This window comes from Oncorhynchus gorbuscha, linkage group LG21, assembly GCF_021184085.1.
Source record: "Oncorhynchus gorbuscha isolate QuinsamMale2020 ecotype Even-year linkage group LG21, OgorEven_v1.0, whole genome shotgun sequence".
In the NCBI taxonomy this organism is placed as follows: Eukaryota; Metazoa; Chordata; class Actinopteri; order Salmoniformes; family Salmonidae; genus Oncorhynchus; species Oncorhynchus gorbuscha.
In genome coordinates, this window is record NC_060193.1 from 16,156,176 (window position 1) to 16,179,213 (window position 23,038).

The 23,038-nt window shown below is 48.0% G+C and overlaps 1 protein-coding gene across 1 annotated transcript in view; it reads left to right on the top strand.

Annotated features, from left to right (window-relative positions):
* The first annotated feature begins 901 nt into the window (after window positions 1–901).
* The window catches only part of LOC124008781 (galactose-3-O-sulfotransferase 3-like), a 39,888-nt gene continuing 17,751 nt past the window's right edge, over window positions 902–23,038 (top strand). The window contains exon 1 of the mRNA XM_046320327.1: window positions 902–1,246. The gene's annotated coding sequence lies outside the window, so the exon portion shown is untranslated. The remainder of the gene's footprint in view (window positions 1,247–23,038) is intronic.

Genomic DNA, 23,038 nt, shown 5'->3' on the forward strand with positions numbered 1-23,038 from the left:
TGGTGTCAAATATGTAAGTTAAAAGCACTGTGTGGGAGTATCCCCAACCTTGACAACAGACAAAGAGCTAAGAATGGATCAGAGGTTCACCAATCAGGGCCTTGATTGGTTTGGCAACAGTAACAAGGTGTGATGTGTAATTCAATTTTTTTTTTAGGGGGGAGACATTTATTTGATTCCATCAGGTGACATCCTGACAACTGATAAACATAAATGTTCCTGCAACGTTCCCATGAAACGTGTCTAGAACATGAATATCTTATATTCTGAGAACATGGCAACCATGTTCTGTGTGTGTTTGGTGGGACTTTGATGGAATATTCTCCTAACCCACAGAAAACTGGACACATGAATGTTCCATAAAACACATCCAGAACATTAATGTAGTATATTCTGAAAGCATTGCAAACATTTATTTATTTATATTTCACCTTTATTTAACCAGGTAGGCTAGTTGAGAACAAGTTCTCATTTACAATTGCGACCTGGCCAAGATAAAGCAAAGCAGTTCGACACAAACAACGACACAGAGTTACACATGGAGTAAAACAAACATACAGTCAATAATACAGTAGAAAAAGTCTATATACATGTTCTAGATAAGTTGTTTGACATTAAGGAAATGTTCTCCTAACTGTAACAACAAATCCCGCTAAAAAGGTTCTCAGAAGGTTTTTTGCTAACACAGATAGATTATTCCCCTAACAAACAAATACACTGGACACTCAAACGTTAACGGAATATTACGGGTAACATTACAACAACGTTCTCTCTCCCTAGAATTGTTAGCTAGGATCCCCGTGTGTGTGCGTGTGTGAGAGTGCGCTAGCTTAGTTCATTCCGCCACCACGACTGGGGGACCGGAGAGCGCGTGCGCGCATTCAGTTTGGCTATTGAAGAAAATCGGTCTTGAAAGAACTGACTGTCTCAATTGTGCACGAGGGATCTCAAAGCATTGATGAAAGACAGCGGCGGAGCAGCGCAAGCAGCGACTTGCAGACTGCGACAGCGGGACAGAGCGGCAATTAAATGTAAAACGACTGATTTCACCGCGTTTTCGAAGTACTACAGCCCTGTTCCTATCATGAATGACTAGATGACGAAGAGGAACCAGGGAAAGGAAGAGTGGAGGTTCGCTTCTCTCATCACGGGGTGCCGGTGAAAGAGGGGTAACATTGGTCAAAAACGTAAAAAGAGAATAACCGCACCATTATCAGTCGCGTCTGTCTGTCGTGAGATGACAAAGGTGGGTGATAAAGAACATTTGTCTTTTTGTTTATCTGTAAGAACACCAGTTTTATTTTAAACCGCGTTTATCGCTATTTCATCCATTTTTATGGGGGGGTGTGTATATAGGTATTTCTGCTGGCATTTCCCCCGGTAGACTAGTCTAAATCAGAATACATTATTGTCTCGTTTCATTGTTTTCCAACGTCACCGCCACTGGTGAACCCCCTGCCCCCGGTTTTAAGTCTTTAAATGCTTGGCGCTGCGGTGTTGTCAGTCACAATGATGAACAGGCAACGACGTTCCCGTAGGCTGTTGTGACACTGACAAGATACATCGTGCATGTGTCATTTCAACCCGTCAGTTGTTCGCTCGCCGGTTCTCATGTCATCATTATCATTATTATTGAGTGTGAATGAATTATCCCATTTCCCAATATTGACAGTTGGGTCTGAGTGCCGTGCTCATATTCTCCCGGTCTTGTCCTGTCCGGTCTATAGACCGCGGACGGTAGGCTACTTTGCGAAGATGTCCAGCAATCGCTTCAAGAAAATCTATTGATTTGTGAGTTATGATGCTTTTTCTGTCATGATAATCTATCTGAAAGCTGTATGATTGATAATTATAGCCTCTCCATTATATTAAATTAAATCGGTTTAAAACTCTCCCCACGTATGCCTAATTCATTTTCATGAAAGGAGTTTATAATTTCCGAACATGAGATGGAGAGAGGAAATGGAGAGAAATTATTAAAATATGATAAGACATAAAAGAGCTCAAAGTTAAGAAATATACTTTAAATGCATATGATTAAATGCAAACTTGTAAAAAAATGAATAGTAATGTCCTTATCATATATCCAAGCTATTTGAATTAGTTTCCTATGGGTTTATTTCAAATCAAATCAAATTTTATTTGTCACATACACATGGTTAGCAGATGTTAATGCGAGTGTAGCGAAATGCTTGTGCTTCTAGTTGCAGTGGACCTGGTATTTGACCAGGCATTATAACAGACAACTTGTTCTCACGCTATTAGCTGTCAGGTTAACAGAAGTGTGATTGTGCTGGATGTTCTCATGTAATTCATTCACTGTCAGATTCAATGTAGTTTGGATGGCAAGTAGCGTAGCGTGTAAGAGCGTTGGGCCAGTAAACGTTTCTGTGTGCATATGCAGATCCACCACAGTGGGGACAAATCAAGTGTATCGAGACCGTTGCACCACAGTATAGCATTAACCTCTAAGCCCAACTCATAAAGACTTGTATCTCATTAACTCATTCAGATGTATGACATACACATTGCTCTAAATGCTATAGATGCAGAATCATAGGTCATGCACAAGCAGTGTTGTAGTGTGTTGGCTTTGTCTTCCCGACTGTGGAAACACAATACAGAACAATGAATGTGTGCTCTTGAAGTGACAATGCAGGCTTATGGATAACAGTGATAACAGCCGCCACACACACACACACGCTTCCACACGCACAGTTACACACTTTCTCTCTCCCTCCCCCTCTTTCTCTTGCTTTTACTGTCCCCCCTCTCTCTCCCCATCTCTCTCTCTCTCCCCATCTCTCTCTCTCTCCCCATCTCTCTCTCTCTCCCCATCTCTCTCTCTCTCTCTCCCCATCTCTCTCTCTCTCTCTCTCTCTCTCTCTCTCTCTCTCTCTCTCTCTCTCTCTCTCTCTCTCTCTCTCTCTCTCTCTCTCTCTCTCTCTCTTGTTCCCTGTACCCTCCTCTCTCTCTCTCTCTCTCTCTTGTTCCCTGTACCTCTCCTCTCTCTCTCTCTCTCTCTCTTGTTCCCTGTACCCTCCTCTCTCTCTCCCTTTCTCTTGTTCCCTGTACCCTCCTCTCTCTCTCCCTTTCTCTTGTTCCCTGTACCCTCCTCTCTCTCTCTCTCTCTCTCTCTCTCTCTCTCTCTCTCTCTCTCTCTCTCTCTCTCTCTCTCTCTTGTTCCCTGTACCCTCCTCTCTCTCTCCCTTTCTCTTGTTCCCTGTACCTCTCTCTCTCTCTCTCTCTCTCTCTCTCTCTCTCTCTCTCTCTCTCTCTCTCTCTCTCTCTCTCTCCTTTCTCTCTGTTCCCTCCCTTTCTCTTGTTCCCTGTACCCTCCTCTCGCTCTCTCTCTTTCTCTCTCTAGCTCTCTGTGTCCCTCTCTCTCTACATCTATCTTCTCTCCCCCACCCTCTCACCCCTCTCTTATTCTCTATCTCTCTCCCCCTCCCCTCTCTCTCTCTCTGCCTTTCTCCCTCTCTCTCAATTCAATTCAAGGACTTAATTGGCATGGGAAACATATGTTAACATCTCCCCCCTCTATTCATCTCTCTCTCTCTCTCTCTCTCTCTCTCTCTCTCTCTCTCTCTCTCTCTCTCTCTCTCTCTCTCTCTCTCTCTCTCTCTCTCTCTCTCTCTCTCTCTCTCTCCCTCCCTCTGCTCAGTGGGAAAGTTAATATGATAAAGTGTGTTTACTCCATCGATCCAAATAACCTTTTACACCGTGGCTTAGACCGCTGGTGTCAAGGGACATATTACTCAGATGTATGTCCAGATTCTGTAAGCTCTATCTGTAGCCTGATCCCAGATCTATATATGCTTTAGCCAACTTTCTTGGCTGTTGTTATCATGCCATACATAGCAACGACAGTCAGAGGAGTACACTAAAGCAGTGGTTTTCAAACCTCTCCTCTGGGACCCCCAGACGATTCACCCGATTCACATAGTCAAAGGCTTGATGATTAGTTGACAAGTTGAATCAGGTGTGCTAGCTGTGGAAGTTAAAATACATGGAGAGGCTGGGGGGCCCCGAGGAGAGGTTTGAGAACACCCTGGGCTAAAGCACTTACAGATCTGAGACCAGGCTGCATAGCTCCTCATACCACTACCTCATCCCGCTCTGTAGTTGTGTGGTGTGTAGTTGTATGGTGTGTTGTGTGGTGTGTAGTTGTACGGTGTGTAGATGTGTGGTGTGTAGTTGTATGGTGTGTGTAGTTGTGTGGTGTGTAGTTGTATGGTGTGTATAGTTGTGTGGTGTGTAGATGTGTGGTGTGTAGTTGTATGGTGTGTATAGTTGTATGGTGTGTAGTTGTGTGGTGGCTGGTGGGCTCAGTGAAGACTGGCATTTAAGAAGGAGCGTGAGCCTGATTACAGACCTTGTGATTAAATATTTACTTGCAGCATCTCAGCAGCCACAGAGGGGTGTGTGTGTGTGTGTGTGTGTAAGAGAGAGTGGGGAGTGTGTGTGTGTGTGTTATATGAGAGATAAAAACTATGTGGTAATGGGGAGTTAGCTACTAGAGTTAGGGTCCAGGAGTTTTCCCTGACCGTATCGATGGGCTATCCTCTCCTATGTTACCATCTAGCGAAGCGAGCATTCTGCATAGTGCCCACTGTCAGTCTGACAACGTGGCCTAACAGCTAGAGAAACAGATGGGCAGGGTTTGCAGAGCCGAGTGGGAGCCAGAGGTTGGGCGTGTGTCCAGTGGGCCCGGGCTGCCCTTGGTGGTGCAAAAACATCATTTTCATCTCTTTGTAGATGTACAGTACAACATCCCCATCCATGGGGACCTGGATTAAACAGACCGTCAGGGATTACTGTTTAAAAAGCCCTGTATCTGGCTGACCTCTATGCCGACTGGGGACTGGGCACAGAGACACACACACACACACACACACACACACACACACACACACACACACACACACACACACACACACACACACACACACACACACACACACACACACACACACACACACACACACACACACACACACACACACACACACACACACACGGGGTGGGGCTGAAATAACGGGATGGGTGTGGTTGGCTTTGAATAGCAGGTGTGGATATGGATATTATTTGCCCTCAATTCCTTGTCCTTCTTTTGAGCAGCTGTTGCTGAATGACCTCAAGGGATTTTCAGGCCAAATAGAATCTGATCCATCAACATGTTACCAAAAACGTTGAAACTCATAAGCAAAGGTCGTGTTCGAACATGCAAGAATAAAGCAACAAGTTTTGAAGCGGACAATTGTTATTGATCAAGTTTAATCCTGCTTTGTTCCTTCTAAACATGTCTTTGTCCTGATTGGCTGTCTGTGGTTGGCACTTTGGGGCGTGGTTGTCATAGTGAAGGTCTGGGGTAGGGGCCTACACTACAGATGTGGCTGGGGTCCTGGGTGAAGTTTCCCTATAGGTACAGATCTAGGATCAGCTTCCCAATGCCACAGTCCTAACCCTAACCAGTAGTAGGTGAAACTTCACCCTACGCCAAAGCTGTGACTGGCAGAGTGGGCGTGGCTGTTAGAGTTGCCCTCCAGCTCCACCGCTATCGTTCTAATGAACCTGAGGAAAGACTACCCCCTCGGAGGAAGGCAACACAACACACTTCGTCACACGGAGAGATCATCAAACAAACACGCCCCCTACCGTACGGCTTCCACCTACATAGGTTCAGTTTGGTCCTTGCAGAACTTGGCTAGGCGAAGCGAACACCTGTGCTCGTATATTCGCACTAAAGAGCTTTGCTTGAAAAAAAACAAAAAAAACGACAATATTACTGTTGTTTGTGGGTCTTGAGCCACAGTAGCAACAACATATCACTTAATCGAAATGTATAAATCAAGAAATCAATGATTTTTGACGTTTTTGCAAGTGAAAGTGAAAAAATGTGCATGAAAACTAAAAGTAACTGCAGAAATTAGGGCCTCTGCTGCTGCACTCTCTCTCCTCTCTCTCTCGTTGAATGACAGCAAACACTTCATTGAAGAATCCCGTCCATACTTCCCACCCCTACTGTTGACCAATCACCGACGAAGGGACGTAGACTTCGGCTCCCCAATTTCGACTTTCCTCAAGAAAATTTTTTGTGTGGTCGAACAGCCGGAAAAAAACCCAGCCGAACACTAAAATGAACAAAAACATATACAGTTGAAGTGGGAAGTTTACAGACACTTAGATTGGAGTCATTAAAAAACATTTTTCAACCACTCCACAAATTTCTTGTTTAACAAACTATAGTTTTGGCAAGTCAGTTAGGACATCTACTTTGTGCATGAAACAAGTAATTTTTCCAACAATTGTTTACAGACAGATTATTTCACTTATAATTCACTGTAACACGATTCCAGTGGGTCAGAAGTTTACATACACTGTTGACTGTGCCTTTAAACAGCTTGGAAAATTCCAGAAAATAATGTCATGGCTTTAGAAGCTTCTGATAGGCTAATTGACATCATTTGAGTCAATTGGAGGTGTACCTGTGGATGTATTTCAAGGTCTACCTTCAAACTCAGTGCCTCTTTGCTTGGCATCATGGGAAAATCAAAAGAAATCAGTCAAGACCTCAGAAAATAAATTGTAGACCTTCACAAGTCTGGTTCATCCTTGGGAGCAATTTCCAAATGCCTGAAGGTGCCGCGTTCATCTGTACAAACAATAGTACGCAAGTATAAACACCATGGGACCACACAGCTGTCATACCGCTCAGGAAGGAGACGCGTTCTGTCTCCTAGAGATGAATGTACTTTGGTGCGAAAAGTGCAAATCAATCCCAGAACAACAGCAAAGAACCCTGTGAAGATGCTGGAGGAAACAGGTACAAAAGTATCGATATCCACAGTAAAACGAGTCCTGTATCGACATAATCTGAAAGGCCGCTCAGCAAGGAAGAAGCCACTTCTTCAAAACTGCCATAAAAAAGCCAGACACGGTTTGCAACTGCACATGGGGACAAAGATTATACTTTTTGGAGAAAGGTCCTCTGGTCTGATGAAACAAAAATAGAACTTCTGTAGCTCAGTTGGTAGAGCATGGCGCTTGTAACGCCAGGGTAGTGGGTTCGATCCCCGGGACCACCCATACGTAGAATGTATGCACACATGACTGTAAGTCGCTTTGGATAAAAGCGTCTGCTAAATGGCATATATTATTATTATTATTATTATTATATTAACTGTTTGGCCATAATGACCATCTTAATTTTTTTAGGAAAAATGGGGAGGCTTGCAAGCCGAGGAACACCATCCCAACCATGAAGCACGGGGGTGGCAGCATCATGTTGTGGGGGTGCTTTGTTGCAGGAGGGACTGGTGCACTTCACAAAATAGATGGCATCATGAGGAAAGGAAGATTATGTGGATATATTGAAGCAACATGTCAAGACATCTGTCAGGAAGTTAAAGCTTGGTCGCAAATGAGTCTTCCAAATAGACAATGAGCTCAAGCATACTTCCAAAGTTGTGTCAAAATGGCTTAAGGACAACAAAGTCAAGGTATTGGAGTGGCCACAAAGCCCTGACCTCAATCCTATAGAAAAATTGTGGGCAGAACTGAAAAAGCGTGTGCGAGCAAGGAGGTGTATAAACTCTTAGGAGTTGCATACTCTTTATGGTGACCTAGTCACTTTTACTAATCTTCTCTGAGAGAAATTGTGATTTCCCCCCGATGAATTGTAAATGGTACACCAGCTCTGTCAGGAGGAATGGGCGAAAATTCACCCAACTTATTGTGGGAAGCTTGTGGAAGGCTACCTGAAACATTTAACCCAAGTTAAGCAATTTAAAGGCAATGCTACCAAATATTAATTGGATGTATGTAAACTTCTGACCCACTGGGAATGTGATGAAAGAAATAAATTTTGAAATAAGTGATTATTCTGACATTTCACATTCTTTAAAAAATATGGTGATCCTAACTGACCTAAGACAGGGAATTTTTGTATAGGATTAAATGTCAGCAATTGTGAAAATTGAGTTAAAATGTATTTGGCTAAGGTGAATGTATGACCACTTCCGACTTCAACTGTATTATTTTGTCATAATATATGTGCAAACTGTTTAGACTGGGATGCATTTGGCAGGCTGTAGCCCGGCGCACAATGATGATGTAACTGAACAGCACCAGTGGCAATAAAGCCATCTGGGCTCTCATCGGGCCTGACATTTCGAGCCCAGTCTGACCCAAGTCCTGTGAGCTGAAGCCATTACTCATTACTACATCACAGAAAATTAAATGTGCCCGAACCCGAAATAAATCCAGATTTCTACCTACCAGTATATTGATTTTATCTTGATTTGAACTTTGAACTTGTTGAGAACAATGCGGTGGAAGCGGGCAGCAGCAGAGTGAGGGGACAAAGAAACATCCGTTGGGCCTAGAAAAAGCACAGAGAGAGGAAATGTGACCTTAGTTATGATCAACTGTTGGAATAAAGGAGACTAATGCAATTTAAGGCATGTACACTAGCTCATCTTCATAATCAATGTCCAATTTTTGTTTGGATATTTGGTAACGACTAGGCTGGGAAAATGTTAGCTAAATTGAGGTGAGTGCTCATCTTCACTCTAGTTTGAGCATATATTAAACAGAACATTTTGCTAGCATGTTATGTACCTTTTCAGTTCAAATCGAAACATTATGGTGCCAGTCTGTTCTCAACAACAACAACAACATCACCCCCTTTAACAAAAGCCTGTGACTTGTCTGATAATCAGTCAATGTGATTTTGTTTCACTATTGTAAAACTGTTCTCTTTCTGCTCTGGATATATTTGGTTCATTGATCTGCTCACTTGTCTGGTCAATGTGATTTTGTTTCACTAAATCTCTTTCTGTATATTTGGTTCATTGATCGCTCACTGGGCGAGTGGAGGGTAGCTCATGTTTGCTCATCTATCACTTTTCAGAAACATTTAGTATGCGATAATGTAGCCTAAATCAAATGTATTATTTTGCTCAACTCACATGGCAGCCCTAAAATAATCTATCCTCCATTGAGCTGGGAGAAAGCGTCATGTCTTAACGTAACTCTTCCTACTTCTATATAATCAATAAATCATTCATTCATGTTATTACACAGCATGAGTCAGTCATGTCTTTAAATAATTTGAAATTAAATAACAAATGGAGTCTTGTGTAATGAACACGAGGGGAGACAGTGTGCTAGTTTCATGCGAAGGGCGCAGCAGGTGTTTATTGTAAAAGACCACAGGAGGAGGCAGGTAGCTGGGTCCAGGGGCAGGCAGAAGGTCACACACAGGAGGAGGCAGGTAGCTGGGTCCAGGGGCATGCAAAAGGTCATACACAGGAGGAGGCAGGTAGCTGGGTCCAGGGGCAGGCAGAAGGTCATACACAGGAGGAGGCAGGTAGCTGGGTCCAGGGGCAGGCAGAAGGTCATACACAGGAGGAGGCAGGTAGCTGGGTCCAGGGGCAGGCAGAAGGTCATACACAGGAGGAGGCAGGTAGCTGGGTCCAGGGGCAGGCAGAAGGTCATACACAGGAGGAGGCAGGTAGCTGGGTCCAGGGGCAGGCAGAAGGTCATACACAGGAGGAGGCAGGTAGCTGGGTCCAGGGGCAGGCAGAAGGTCATACACAGGAGGAGGCAGGTAGCTGGGTCCAGGGGCAGGCAGAAGGTCATACACAGGAGGAGGCAGGTAGCTGGGTCCAGGGGCAGGCAGAAAGTCATACACAGGAGGAGGCAGGTAGCTGGGTCCAGGGGCAGGCAGAAGGTCATACACAGGAGGAGGCAGGTAGCTGGGTCCAGGGGCAGGCAGAAGGTCATACACAGGAGGAGGCAGGTAGCTGGGTCCAGGGGCAGGCAGAAGGTCATACACAGGAGGAGGCAGGTAGCTGGGTCCAGGGGCAGGCAGAAGGTCATACACAGGAGGAGGCAGGTAGCTGGGTCCAGGGGCAGGCAGAAGGTCATACACAGGAGGAGGCAGGTAGCTGGGTCCAGGGGCAGGCAGAAGGGGGTCCAAAAGGGCAACAGTCCAGGCAGGGAGAAAGCTAGTAACGTCGTCCGGGAGATCAGGCAATAAGTAGAGAACAGGAAATCCGATGGGCTAAGGTACAGGCAGGGAATAAGCAAAAGGCATCGTTAGTGAGTCAGGCAAAAACTATCATACACATGATGAGTAAATCACCGGGAAAAACCCAGCACTCTGAAAGACGTGTCACAAAACAAATAATACCTCACAGTGATGGGGTGCAAAGAACTGAACTAAATAGTGTGTGATAATGACATACAGGTGTGTGAACAGGTGATTAGAATTCAGGTGATTGGGATCTGGAGAGTGAGCTGCGTTCAGGGGATCTAGGTATTTGAGAGTGTGGGCTGGAAAGTGAGCTGCGTTCAGGATATCTACGTGTTTGAGGGTGTGAGTTGGACGCAGACGTTACACCTTGATTAATGAAGCAATAAATAAATAATTAGATTTTCCGCCAAACTCCTATTTGAATAATCACTCAAAAGCCCTGTGTTTTAAATGTATGTTTGATTAGAAAAACATTTTAATCAGTTATGGGTCTGCTTTTGATAGTTTACAAGGTCCAGCAAGGCGCATTAGCAGGGCAGTCATAGGGTGCATTTTGTTCGGATGTATCAGTGTTAACAGATGCCATTAAAATATGGCATTCTTCTTTCCTGAGATGCGCTGCCTGTCATGGTCTTGTGGATCATCATTCTCCTGAAGTGCACTCCAGCCTATTCGTATCAAAAATTGAAACATTTCAATCAAGTTTCTCTGGCCCAGCCAAGATTGGAAACCTGGTGTGTCACCAGCTGCTGTGGCTGAGAGAGAGCCATCCATAATAGGCTAAAAGGTGCACAGACACACACCGTTTTCTTTCTTTCTTAAGCCAGTAAGACAACCCGGAAACCCACCGGGCACTCTGAATAATGCTGTGAGTTGCCGTGAATTCATTTTGGACTTGGGGACTGTGAAGAGACCCCTGGTATGTCATGTCTTGTGGGTTGTGTATGGGTGTCTGAAGAGACCCCTGGTATGTCATGTCTTGTGGGTTGTGTATGGGTGTCTGAAGAGACCCCTGGTATGTCATGTCTTGTGGGTTGTGTGTAGGTGTCTGAATGTTATTTGATTATGCAGACAATCTGGAATTTTCATCACAGTAATAGTTCTCATAAAAACTGGAAGAGAGGCAGTTAATCTCTCATCAACCCTCAACCAGGAAAAACTGACATGCATGTTGTTGATGTTAGTTCTGTGTGTGCAGTTCAGGGCAAGGTGTGCTGCTCTGTTTTGAACCAGCTGCAGTCTTTCTTTGCTACACCTGACCTTATTACCAGACAGTAATCAAGATGGGACAAGATCAGAGCCTGAACAACTAGTACGGTTGACATTTGTGTCATAAACGGAGAACAATCTTTTTTTAGAACAGACATACGTAAGACCGGGCCGGGCCGCCCGACACCGTCGGGTTCAGGCTGATAATGAGAACTCTAGCTGACATAGGCCTACAAGGACAAACTGGAATGGCCGCCCAGTTATAGTGTCCAGTATCAGGACTGATTCTGTGGAAAGCCCCATAGGATATCCACAGGTGTGTACACAGGTGTCATAATAGACAACTAGATATTTAACTGCATAATAAAATACAGTAGGATGTTTCAAACAACTCTTTTCTTTATTCAAACAACTCTTTCTTTATTCAAACAAATCCTTACTAGCAAGCAGCAGCAGTCAAAAACATGATTTTTAAAATGTTTTTCGACACAACAAACAATGCTCAAACGGAGTAGATAAGTTGCGATGAAAACAGATTTAACTTCAGTGTTTAAAAATACTGATGAATAAAAACAGATAAAACATTGATCAAATAATAGTGTAAAAGTGTAACGGTCGTTCCTCTTGAGGGGCATGACTGACTGGTGGGGGCCAGTCATATCGTTAATGTAATAAATGATTATCTTCCAACTGACCCGGCTCGGTGCGGAGCATTGTGTAAGTGTGAGAGAGAGAGAGTGGTGCAGAGTGACTCTCCCCTAGGGTGTCTGGAGGATTAATTAGTCTCTCCTCAGACGGAGGGTCTCTGTAACCTATCAGTAACGCTGTTTGTAACATTGTTTTGTGGGGAGAAATATATAAATTCGGTGCAAACATTTTGTGAAGAAGATTAATTCTCTGCTCTTTCTATAACACCTGCACCACTTCCGCCTACACCTCCTCTACCTGGTTGGTGTAGAGGAGAAAGAGGACCTCCACCTCCTCCTCCTGGTTGGTGTAGAGGAGAAAGAAGCTCTACACCTCCTCCTCCTGGTTGGTATAGAGGAGAAAGAGGACCTCCACCTCCTCCTCCTGGTTGGTGTAGAGGAGAAAGAGGATCTATACCTCCTCCTCCTGGTTGGTGTAGAGGAGAAGGAGGATCTACATCTCCTCCTCCTGGTTGGTGTAGAGGAGAAAGAGGATCTATACCTCCTCCTCCTGGTTGGTATAGAGGAGAAAGAGGACCTCCACCTCCTCCTCCTGGTTGGTGTAGAGGAGAAGGAGGATCTACATCTCCTCCTCCTGGTTGGTGTAGAGGAGAAAGAGGATCTATAACTCCTCCTCCTGGTTGGTATAGAGGAGAAAGAGGACCTCCACCTCCTCCTCCTGGTTGGTGTAGAGGAGAAAGAGGACCTCCACCTGCTGGTTGGTGTAGAGGAGAAAGCGGACCTCCTCCTCCTGGTTGGTGTAGAGGAGAAAGAGGACCTCCACCTCTTCCTCCTGGTTGGTGTAGAGGCGAAAGAGGACCACCACCTCCTCCTCCTGGTTGGTGTAGAGGAGAAGAGGACCTCCACCTCTTCCTCCTAGTTGGTGTAGAGGAGAAAGAGGACCACCACCACCACCTCCTCCTGGTTGGTGTAGAGGAGAAAGAGGACCTCCACGTCATCCTCCTGGTTGGTGTAGAGGAGAAAGAGGACCACCACCTCCTCCTCCTGGTTGGTGTAGAGGAGAAAGAGGACCTACACCTGCTGGTTGGTGTAGAGGAGAAAGAGGACCTCCTCCTCCTGGTTGGTGTAGAGGAGAAAGAGGACCTACACCTGCTGGTTGGTGTAGAGGAGAAAGAGGACCTCCTCCTCCTGGTTGATGTAGCGGAGAAAGAGGACCACCACCTCCTCCTCCTGGTTGGTGTAGAGGAGAAAGAGGACCTACACCTGCTGGTTGGTGTAGAGGAGAAAGAGGACCTCCACCTCTTCCTCCTGGTTGGTGTAGAGGCGAAAGAGGACCACCACCTCCTCCTCCTGGTTGGTGTAGAGGAGAAGAGGACCTCCACCTCTTCCTCCTAGTTGGTGTAGAGGAGAAAGAGGACCACCACCACCTCCTCCTCCTGGTTGGTGTAGAGGAGAAAGAGGACCACCACCTCCTCCTCCTGGTTGGTGTAGAGGAGAAAGAGGACCTACACCTGCTGGTTGGTGTAGAGGAGAAAGAGGACCTCCTCCTCCTGGTTGGTGTAGAGGAGAAAGAGGACCTACACCTGCTGGTTGGTGTAGAGGAGAAAGAGGACCTCCTCCTCCTGGTTGATGTAGCGGAGAAAGAGGACCACCACCTCCTCCTCCTGGTTGGTGTAGAGGAGAAAGAGGACCTACACCTGCTGGTTGGTGTAGAGGAGAAAGAGGACCTCCTCCTCCTGGTTGATGTAGCGGAGAAAGAGGACCACCACCTCCTCCTCCTGGTTGGTGTAGAGGAGAAAGAGGATCTCCACCTCTTCCTCCTGGTTGGAGTAGAGGAGAAAGAGGACCTCCACCTCCTCCTCCTGGTTGGTGTAGAGGAGAAAGATGACCTCTACCTCCTCCTGGTTGGTGTAGAGGAGACAGAGGACCTACATCTCCTCCTCCTGGTTGGTGTAGAGGAGAAGGAGGATCTACACCACCTCCTCCTGGTTGGTGTAGAGGAGAAAGAGGATCTACACCTCCTCCTGGTTGGTGTAGATGAGAAAGAGGGTCTACACCTCCTCCTCCTGGTTGGTGTAGAGGAGGACTTAGGGGACCTCCACCTCCACCTCCTGGTTGGTGTAGAGGAGAAAGATGACCTCCATCTCTTCCTCCTGGTTGGTGTAGAGGAGAAAGAGGACCTACACCTCCTCCTCCTGGTTGGTGTAGAGGAGAAGAGGACATCCACCTCCTCCTCCTGTTTGGTGTAGAGGAGAAAGAGGACCACCACCTCCTCCTCCTGGTTGGTTTAGAAGAGAAAGAGGACTTCCACCTCCTCCTCCTGGTTGGTGTAGAGGAGAAAGAGGACCACCACCTCCTCCTCCTGGTTGGTTTAGAAGAGAAAGAGGACTTCCACCTCCTCCTCCTGGTTGGTGTAGAGGAGAAAGAGGACCTCCACCTCCTCCTCCTGGTTGGTGTATAGGAGAAAGAGGACCTACACCCCCTCTTCCTGGTTGGTGTAGATGAGAAGTTAGAGGACATACACCTCCTCCTCCTGGTTGGTGTAGAGGAGAAAGAGGGCCTCCACCCCCTCTTTCTGGCTGGTGTAGAGGAGAAAGAGGACCTCCACCTCCTCTTCCTGGTTGGTTTAGAGGAGAAAGAGGACCTCCTCCTCCTCCTCCTGGTTGGTGTAGAGGAGAAGTTATAGGACCTCCACCTCCTCCTCCTGGTAGTTGTAGATGAGAAAGAGGACCTCCACCTCCTCCTCCTGGTTGATGTAGAGGAGAAAGAGGACCTACACCTCCTCCTTCTGGTTGGTGTAGAGGAGAAAGAGGACCTCCACCTCCTCCTCCTGGTTGGTGTAGAGGAGAAAGAGGACCTCCACCTCCTCCTCCTGGTTGGTGTAGAGGAGAGAGAGGACCTACACCCCCTCCTCCTGGTTGGTGTAGATGAGATGTTAGAGGACATACACCTCCTCCTCCTGGTTGGTGTAGAGGAGAAAGAGGGCCTCCACCCCCTCTTTCTGGCTGGTGTAGAGGAGAAAGAGGACCTCCATCTCCTCTTCCTGGTTGGGGTAGAGGAGAAAGAGGGCCACCACCTCCTCCTCCTGGTTGGTTTAGAGGAGAAAGAGGACCTCCACCTCCTCCTCCTGGTTGGTGTAGAGGAGAAAGAGGACCTACACCTCCTCCTTCTGGTTGGTGTAGAGGAGAAAGAGGACCTCCACCTCCTCCTCCTGGTTGGTGTAGAGGAGAAAGAGGCCCTCCACCTCCTCCTCCTGGTTGGTGTAGAGGAGAAAGAGGACCTACACCTCCTCTTCCTTTTTGGTGTAGAGGAGAAGTTAGAGGACATACACCTCCTCCTCCTGGTAGTTGTAGATGAGAAAGAGGACCTCCACCTCCTCCTCCTGGTTGGTGTAGAGGAGAAAGAGGACCTACACCTCCTCCTTCTGGTTGGTGTAGAGGAGAAAGAGGACCTCCACCTCCTCTTCCTGGTTGGTTTAGAGGAGAAAGAGGACCTCCACCTCCTCCTCCTGGTTGGTGTAGAGGAGAAGTTACAGGACCTCCACCTCCTCCTCCTGGTAGTTGTAGATGAGAAAGAGGACCTCCACCTCCTCCTCCTGGTTGATGTAGAGGAGAAAGAGGACCTACACCTCCTCCTTCTGGTTGGTGTAGAGGAGAAAGAGGACCTCCACCTCCTCCTCCTGGTTGGTGTAGAGGAGAAAGAGGACCTCCACCTCCTCCTCCTGGTTGGTGTAGAGGAGAGAGAGGACCTACACCCCCTCCTCCTGGTTGGTGTAGATGAGAAGTTAGAGGACATACACCTCCTCCTCCTGGTTGGTGTAAAGGAGAAAGAGGGCCTCCACCTCCTCTTCCTGGTTGGTGTAGAGGAGAAAGAGGGCCACCACCTCCTCCTCCTGGTTGGTTTAGAGGAGAAAGAGGACGTCCACCTCCTCCTTCTGGTTGGTGTAGAGGAGAAAGAGGACCTCCACCTCCTCCTGGTTGGTGTAGAGGAGAAAGAGGCCCTCCACCTCTTCCTCCTGGTTTGTGTAGAGGAGAAAGAGGACCTCCACCTCCTCTTCCTTTTTGGTGTAGAGGAGCAAGAGGACCTCCACCTCCTCCTCCTGGTTGGTGTAGAGGAGAGAGAGGACCTACACCTCCTCCTCCTGGTTGGTGTAGAGGAGAAGTTAGAGTACATACACCTCCTCCTCCTGGTTGGTGTAGAGGAGAAAGAGGACCACCACCGCCTCCTCCTGGTTGATTTAGAAGAGAAAGAGGACTTCCACCTCCTCCTGGTTGGTGTAGAGGAGAAAGAGGACCTCCACCTCCTCCTCCTGGTTGGTGTAGAGGAGAAAGAGGACCTCCACCTCCTCCTCCTGGTAGTTGTAGATGAGAAAGAGGACCTCCACCCCCTCTTTCTGGCTGGTGTAGAGGATAAAGAGGACCTCCACCTCCTCTTCCTGGTTGGTGTAGAGGAGAAAGAGGGCCACCACCTCCTCCTCCTGGTTGGTTTAGAGGAGAAAGAGGACCTCCACCTCCTCCTCCATGTTGGTGTAGAGGTTGAAGTTACAGGACCTCCACCTCCTCCTCCTGGTAGTTGTAGATGAGAAAGAGGACCTCCACCTCCTCCTCCTGGTTGGTGTAGAGGAGAAAGAGGACCTACACCTCCTCCTTCTGGTTGGTGTAGAGGAGAAAGAGGACCTCCTCCTCCTGGTTGATGTAGAGGAGAAAGAGGCCCTCCACCACCTCCTCCTGGTTGGTGTAGAGGAGAAAGAGGACTTACACCTCCTCTTCCTCGTTGGTGTAGAGGAGAAAAAGGACCTACACCTCCTCCTCCTGGTTGGTGTAGAGGAGAAGTTAGAGGACATACACCTCCTCCTCCTGGTTGGTGTTGAGGAGAAAGAGGACCACCACCTCCTCCTCCTGGTTGGTTTAGAGGAGAAAGAGGACCTCCACCTCCTCCTCCTGGTTGGTGTAGAGGAGAAAGAGTTCCTCCACCTCCTCCTCCTAGTTAGTGTAGCGGAGAAAGAGGACATGCACCTCCTCCTCCTGGTTGGTGTAGAGGAGAAAGAGGACCTCCACCCCCTCTTTCTGGCTGGTGTAGAGGAGAAAGAGGACCTCCACCTCCTCCTCCTGGTTGGTGTAGAGGAGAAAGAGGACCCTGGTTGGTGTAGAGGAGAAAGAGGACCTCCACCTCCTCCTTCTCGTTGGTGTAGAGGAGAAAGAGGACCACCACCACCTCCTCCTGGTTGGTTTAGAGGAGATAGAGAACCTCCACCTCCTCCTCCTGGTTGGTGTAGAGGAGAAGTTACAGGACCTCCACCTCCTCCTCCTGGTAGTTGTAGATGAGAAAGAGGACCTCCACCTCCTCCTCCTGGTTGGTTTAGAGGAGAAAGAGGACCTCCACCTCCTCCTCCTGGTTGGTGTAGAGGAGAAAGAGTTCCTCCACCTCCTCCTCCTAGTTAGTGTAGCGGAGAAAGAGGACATGCACCTCCTCCTCCTGGTTGGTGTAGAGGAGAAGAGGACCTCCTCCCCCTCCTCCTGGTTGGTGTAGAGGAGAAAGAGGGCCTCCACCCTCTCTTTCTGGCTGGTGTAGAGGAGAAAGAGGACCTCCACCTCCTCTTCCTGGTTGGTGTAGAGGAGAAAGAGGGCCACCACCTCCTCCTCCTGGTTGGTTTAGAGGAGAAAGAGGACCTCCACCTCCTCCTCCTGGTTGGTGTAGAGGAGAAGTTACAGGACCTCCACCTCCTCCTCCTGGTAGTTGTAGATGAGAAAGAGGACCTCCACCTCCTCCTCATGGTTGGTGTAGAGGAGAAAGAGGACCTACACCTCCTCTTCCTTTTTGGTGTAGAGGAGAAGTTAGAGGACATACACCTCCTCCTCCTGGTAGTTGTAGATGAGAAAGAGGACCTCCACCTCCTCCTCCTGGTTGGTGTAGAGGAGAAAGAGGACCTACACCTCCTCCTTCTGGTTGGTGTAGAGGAGAAAGAGGACCTCCACCTCCTCTTCCTGGTTGGTTTAGAGGAGAAAGAGGACCTCCACCTCCTCCTCCTGGTTGGTGTAGAGGAGAAGTTACAGGACCTCCACCTCCTCCTCCTGGTTGATGTAGAGGAGAAAGAGGACCTACACCTCCTCCTTCTGGTTGGTGTAGAGGAGAAAGAGGACCTCCACCTCCTCCTCCTGGTTGGTGTAGAGGAGAAAGAGGACCTCCACCTCCTCCTCCTGGTTGGTGTAGAGGAGAGAGAGGACCTACACCCCCTCCTCCTGGTTGGTGTAGATGAGAAGTTAGAGGACATACACCTCCTCCTCCTGGTTGGTGTAAAGGAGAAAGAGGGCCTCCACCTCCTCTTCCTGGTTGGTGTAGAGGAGAAAGAGGACCTACACCTCCTCCTCCTGGTTGGTTTAGAGGAGAAAGAGGACGTCCACCTCCTCCTTCTGGTTGGTGTAGAGGAGAAAGAGGACCTCCACCTCCTCCTCCTGGTTGGTGTAGAGGAGAAAGAGGCCCTCCACCTCTTCCTCCTGGTTTGTGTAGAGGAGAAAGAGGACCTCCACCTCCTCTTCCTTTTTGGTGTAGAGGAGCAAGAGGACCTCCACCTCCTCCTCCTGGTTGGTGTAGAGGAGAGAGAGGACCTACACCTCCTCCTCCTGGTTGGTGTAGAGGAGAAAGAGGACCACCACCGCCTCCTCCTGGTTGATTTAGAAGAGAAAGAGGACTTCCACCTCCTCCTGGTTGGTGTAGAGGAGAAAGAGGACCTCCACCTCCTCCTCCTGGTTGGTGTAGAGGAGAAAGAGGACCTCCACCTCCTCCTCCTGGTAGTTGTAGATGAGAAAGAGGACCTCCACCCCCTTTTTCTGGCTGGTGTAGAGGAGAAAGAGGACCTCCACCTCCTCTTCCTGGTTGGTGTAGAGGAGAAAGAGGGCCACCACCTCCTCCTCCTGGTTGGTTTAGAGGAGAAAGAGGACCTCCACCTCCTCCTCCTGGTTGGTGTAGAGGTTGAAGTTACAGGACCTCCACCTCCTCCTCCTGGTAGTTGTAGATGAGAAAGAGGACCTCCACCTCCTCCTCCTGGTTGGTGTAGAGGAGAAAGAGGACCTACACCTCCTCCTTCTGGTTGGTGTAGAGGAGAAAGAGGACCTCCTCCTCCTGGTTGGTGTAGAGGAGAAAGAGGCCCTCCACCTCCTCCTCCTGGTTGGTGTAGAGGAGAAAGAGGACTTACACCTCCTCTTCCTCGTTGGTGTAGAGGAGCTCCTAAAAAGGACCTCACCACCTCCTCCTCCTGGTTGGTGTAGAGGAGAAGTTAGAGGACATACACCTCCTCCTCCTGGTTGGTGTTGAGGAGAAAGAGGACCACCACCTCCTCCTCCTGGTTGGTTTAGAGGAGAAAGAGGACCTCCACCTCCTCCTCCTGGTTGGTGTAGAGGAGAAAGAGTTCCTCCACCTCCTCCTCCTAGTTAGTGTAGCGGAGAAAGAGGACATGCACCTCCTCCTCCTGGTTGGTGTAGAGGAGAAAGAGGACCTCCACCCCCTCTTTCTGGCTGGTGTAGAGGAGAAAGAGGACCTCCACCTCCTCCTCCTGGTTGGTGTAGAGGAGAAAGAGGACCTCCACCTCCTCCTTCTGGTTGGTGTAGAGGAGAAAGAGGACCACCACCACCTCCTCCTGGTTGGTTTAGAGGAGAAAGAGGACCTCCACCTCCTCCTCCTGGTTGGTGTAGAGGAGAAAGAGGACCTCCACCTCCTCCTCCTGGTTGGTGTAGTAATCCCTCTCACCCCACCCCCTAAGGAGAGAGAGGACCTACACCCCCTCTCCTGGTTGGTGACTTAGATGTAAATGTTTAGAGGACATACACCTCCTCCTCCTGGTTGGTGTAAAGGAGAAAGAGGGCCTCCACCTCCTCTTCCTGGTTGGTGTAGAGGAGAAAGAGGACCTACACCTCCTCCTCCTGGTTGGTGTAGAGGAGAGAGAGGACCTACACCCCCTCCTCCTGGTTGGTGTAGATGAGAAGTTAGAGGACATACACCTCCTCCTCCTGGTTGGTGTAGAGGAGAAAGAGGACCACCACCACCTCCTCCTGGTTGGTGTAGAGGAGAGAGAGGACCTACACCCCCTCCTCCTGGTTGGTGTAGATGAGAAGTTAGAGGACATACACCTCCTCCTCCTGGTTGGTGTAAAGGAGAAAGAGGGCCTCCACCTCCTCTTCCTGGTTGGTGTAGATGAGAAAGAGGACCTCCACCTCCTCCTCCTGGTTGGTTTAGAGGAGAAAGAGGACCTCCACCTCCTCCTCCTGGTTGGTGTAGAGGAGAAAGAGGACCACCACCTCCTCCTCCTGGTTGGTGTAGAGGAGAAAGAGGGCCTTCACCTCCTCCTCCTGGTTGGTGTAGAGGAGAAGAGGACCTCCATCTCCTCCTGGTTGGTGTAGAGGAGAAAGAGAAACCTACACCTCCTCCTTCTGGTTGGTGTAGAGGAGAAAGAGGACCTCCACCTCCTCCTCCTGGTTGGTGTAGAGGAGAAAGAGGCCCTCCACCTCCTCCTCCTGGTTGGTGTAGAGGAGAAAGAGGACCTACACCTCCTCCTCCTGGTTGGTGTAGAGGAGAAAGAGGACCTACACCTCCTCCTCCTGGTTGGTGTAGAGGAGAAGTTAGAGGACATACACCTCCTCCTCCTGGTTGGTGTTGAGGAGAAAGAGGACCACCACCTCCTCCTCCTGGTTGGTTTAGAGGAGAAAGAGGACCTCCACCTCCTCCTCCTGGTTGGTGTAGAGGAGAAAGAGGACCTCCACCTCCTCCTCCTAGTTAGTGTAACGGAGAAAGAGGACCTACACCACCTCCTCCTGGTTGGTGTAGAGGAGAAGTTAGAGGACATGCACCTCCTCCTCCTGGTTGGTGTAGAGGAGGAAGAGGACCACCACCTCCTCCTCCTGGTTGGTGTAGAGGAGAAAGAGGATCTCGACCTCCTCCTCCCGGTTGGTGTAGAGGAGAAAGAGGACCTCCACTCCCTCTTTCTGGCTGGTGTAGAGGAGAAAGAGGCCCTCCACCACCTCCTCCTGGTTGGTGTAGAGGAGAAAGAGGACCCCCACCTCCTACTCCTGGCTGGTGTAGAGGAGAAAGAGGACCTACACCTCCTCCTCCTGGTTGGTGTAGAGGAGAAAGAGGACCTACACCTCCTCCTCCAGGCTGGTGTAGAGGAGAAGTTAGAGGACCAGAGTATTTAGCGCCTGGCGAGCCACTAGAGTTAGAGGAAGCTCGAGTGGCGTGTGGAATCTGATTACCGTCTTTTAAAGCTCTTCGCCACAGCAGCGAGAGATCACATTTACTGCTGTCTGCCTGCCTGCAGCCCTCCCTCCCTCCCTCTCTCGCTCTGCCCCCCCCCCCTCTCTCTCCATCACCATCCCTGTTTCTCTTCTCTCTCCTTTTCTCCTTTTTATTTGTTTATCTCCCGGTTCGCTCCCTCTGCCCCCCTATTTTTATTTCCTCCCCCCTCTCATCATCACCATCTCTGTCTCTCTCCTTTCCTTCTTCTTGAACACCACATCTCTGTCAGAGGCTATGTGCCATCTGCTCTGGCATTTTTAGAATTAGGAGAATTTGTGGGAACAGCACATTTATTGTTACATCACAATTAATAATTCAACCAACACCACTGGCAGACTCACAGGCACTAGCCTGAGCCCAGATCAGTTTTTACTGTTTTGCCATAGCCTTGGCACTCATTGTCACGCAAGACATCACAAACAGATCCAGGATCAGGCTACACTCACATGTCTATGAGGCGTTACAGTTCAATAAATGGTGTACATCCTACAGAGGAAAATAACATCAGACAAGTGGAGCTGTACATAGCTGACTCTCACAGGAAATAAGTACCAAGGAAATGACCCCCTTCATCATCATCACCAGTTTGACCTATGACCTTTACCCCCTGACCTTTGTGGCATGTGTGTGTGTGTGCTCTGTGTGTCTTCGGATCAACTGGTGTTATTTGTTTCTTATTCAAGTAATTATGTTCTTAGATCCTTAGAGCTGGTTTAATAAGGAGTCTCTGTCAATATGATACATGGGAGATGCTTACTTTGAAAATAATTGCATCTGGACATGACAGAGTTTTCTTTACATGCATTTAATCATTCAAATGTAGTTTCAATGTGTGATGTTGGTAACATATTGATCCAGCCGTCTGTTTCCATATTAGACATCATTAAAAGTTATGGTAAAGTTGCAACCATAGCAAACATCATATTAATAGTATGAGTATATATATAGTGACTTGCAAAATTATCCCCCTTGGCCTTTTTCCTATTTTGTTGCATTAAAACCTGTCATTTAAATCTATTTGGATTTCATGTCATGGACATACACAAAATAGTCCAAATTGGTGAAGTGAAATGAAAAAATGTACTTGTTTCAATTTTCTTTTAAACTTTGCTATGAAGCCCCTAAATAATGAATATATATATATATATATATATATATATATATATATATATATATATGTATGTAGTATTAGTCACAATAATATTAAACACCATGTAGAAATCATGAAGATCGCTGTGTGTGTGTGTGTGTGTGTGTGTGTGTGTGTGTGTGTGTGTGTGTGTGTGTGTGTGTGTGTGTGTGTGTGTGTGTGTGTGTGTGTGTGTGTGTGTGTGTGTGTGTGTGTGTGTGTGTGTGTGTGTGTGTGTGTGTGTGTGTGTGTGTGTATCATGTGGTCCTTCTGTAGCTCAGTTGGTAGAGCATTAACGCCAGGGTAGTGATCCCCGGGACCACCCATACGTAGAATGTATGCACACATGACTGTAAGTCGCTTTGGATAAAAGCGTCTGCTAAATGGCATATATTATTATTATTATATTATATTATATTATTTCATTTCTATGATGATACCATACAGATTGGAGTTATTAAACTAACCTCATGTTGCTTTGCTTGCTGCTGCTCTTTCATCCTAAACACAGTGTTCTGGGCTGAGAGACACCAAGCTCTTTCATCCTAAACACAGTGTTCTGGGCTGAGAGACACCAAGCTCTTTCATCCTAAACACAGTGTTCTGGGCTGAGAGACACCAAGCTCTTTCATCCTAAACACAGTGTTCTGGGCTGAGAGACACCAAGCTCTTTCATCCTAAACACAGTGTTCTGGGCTGAGAGACACCAAGCTCTTTCATCCTAAA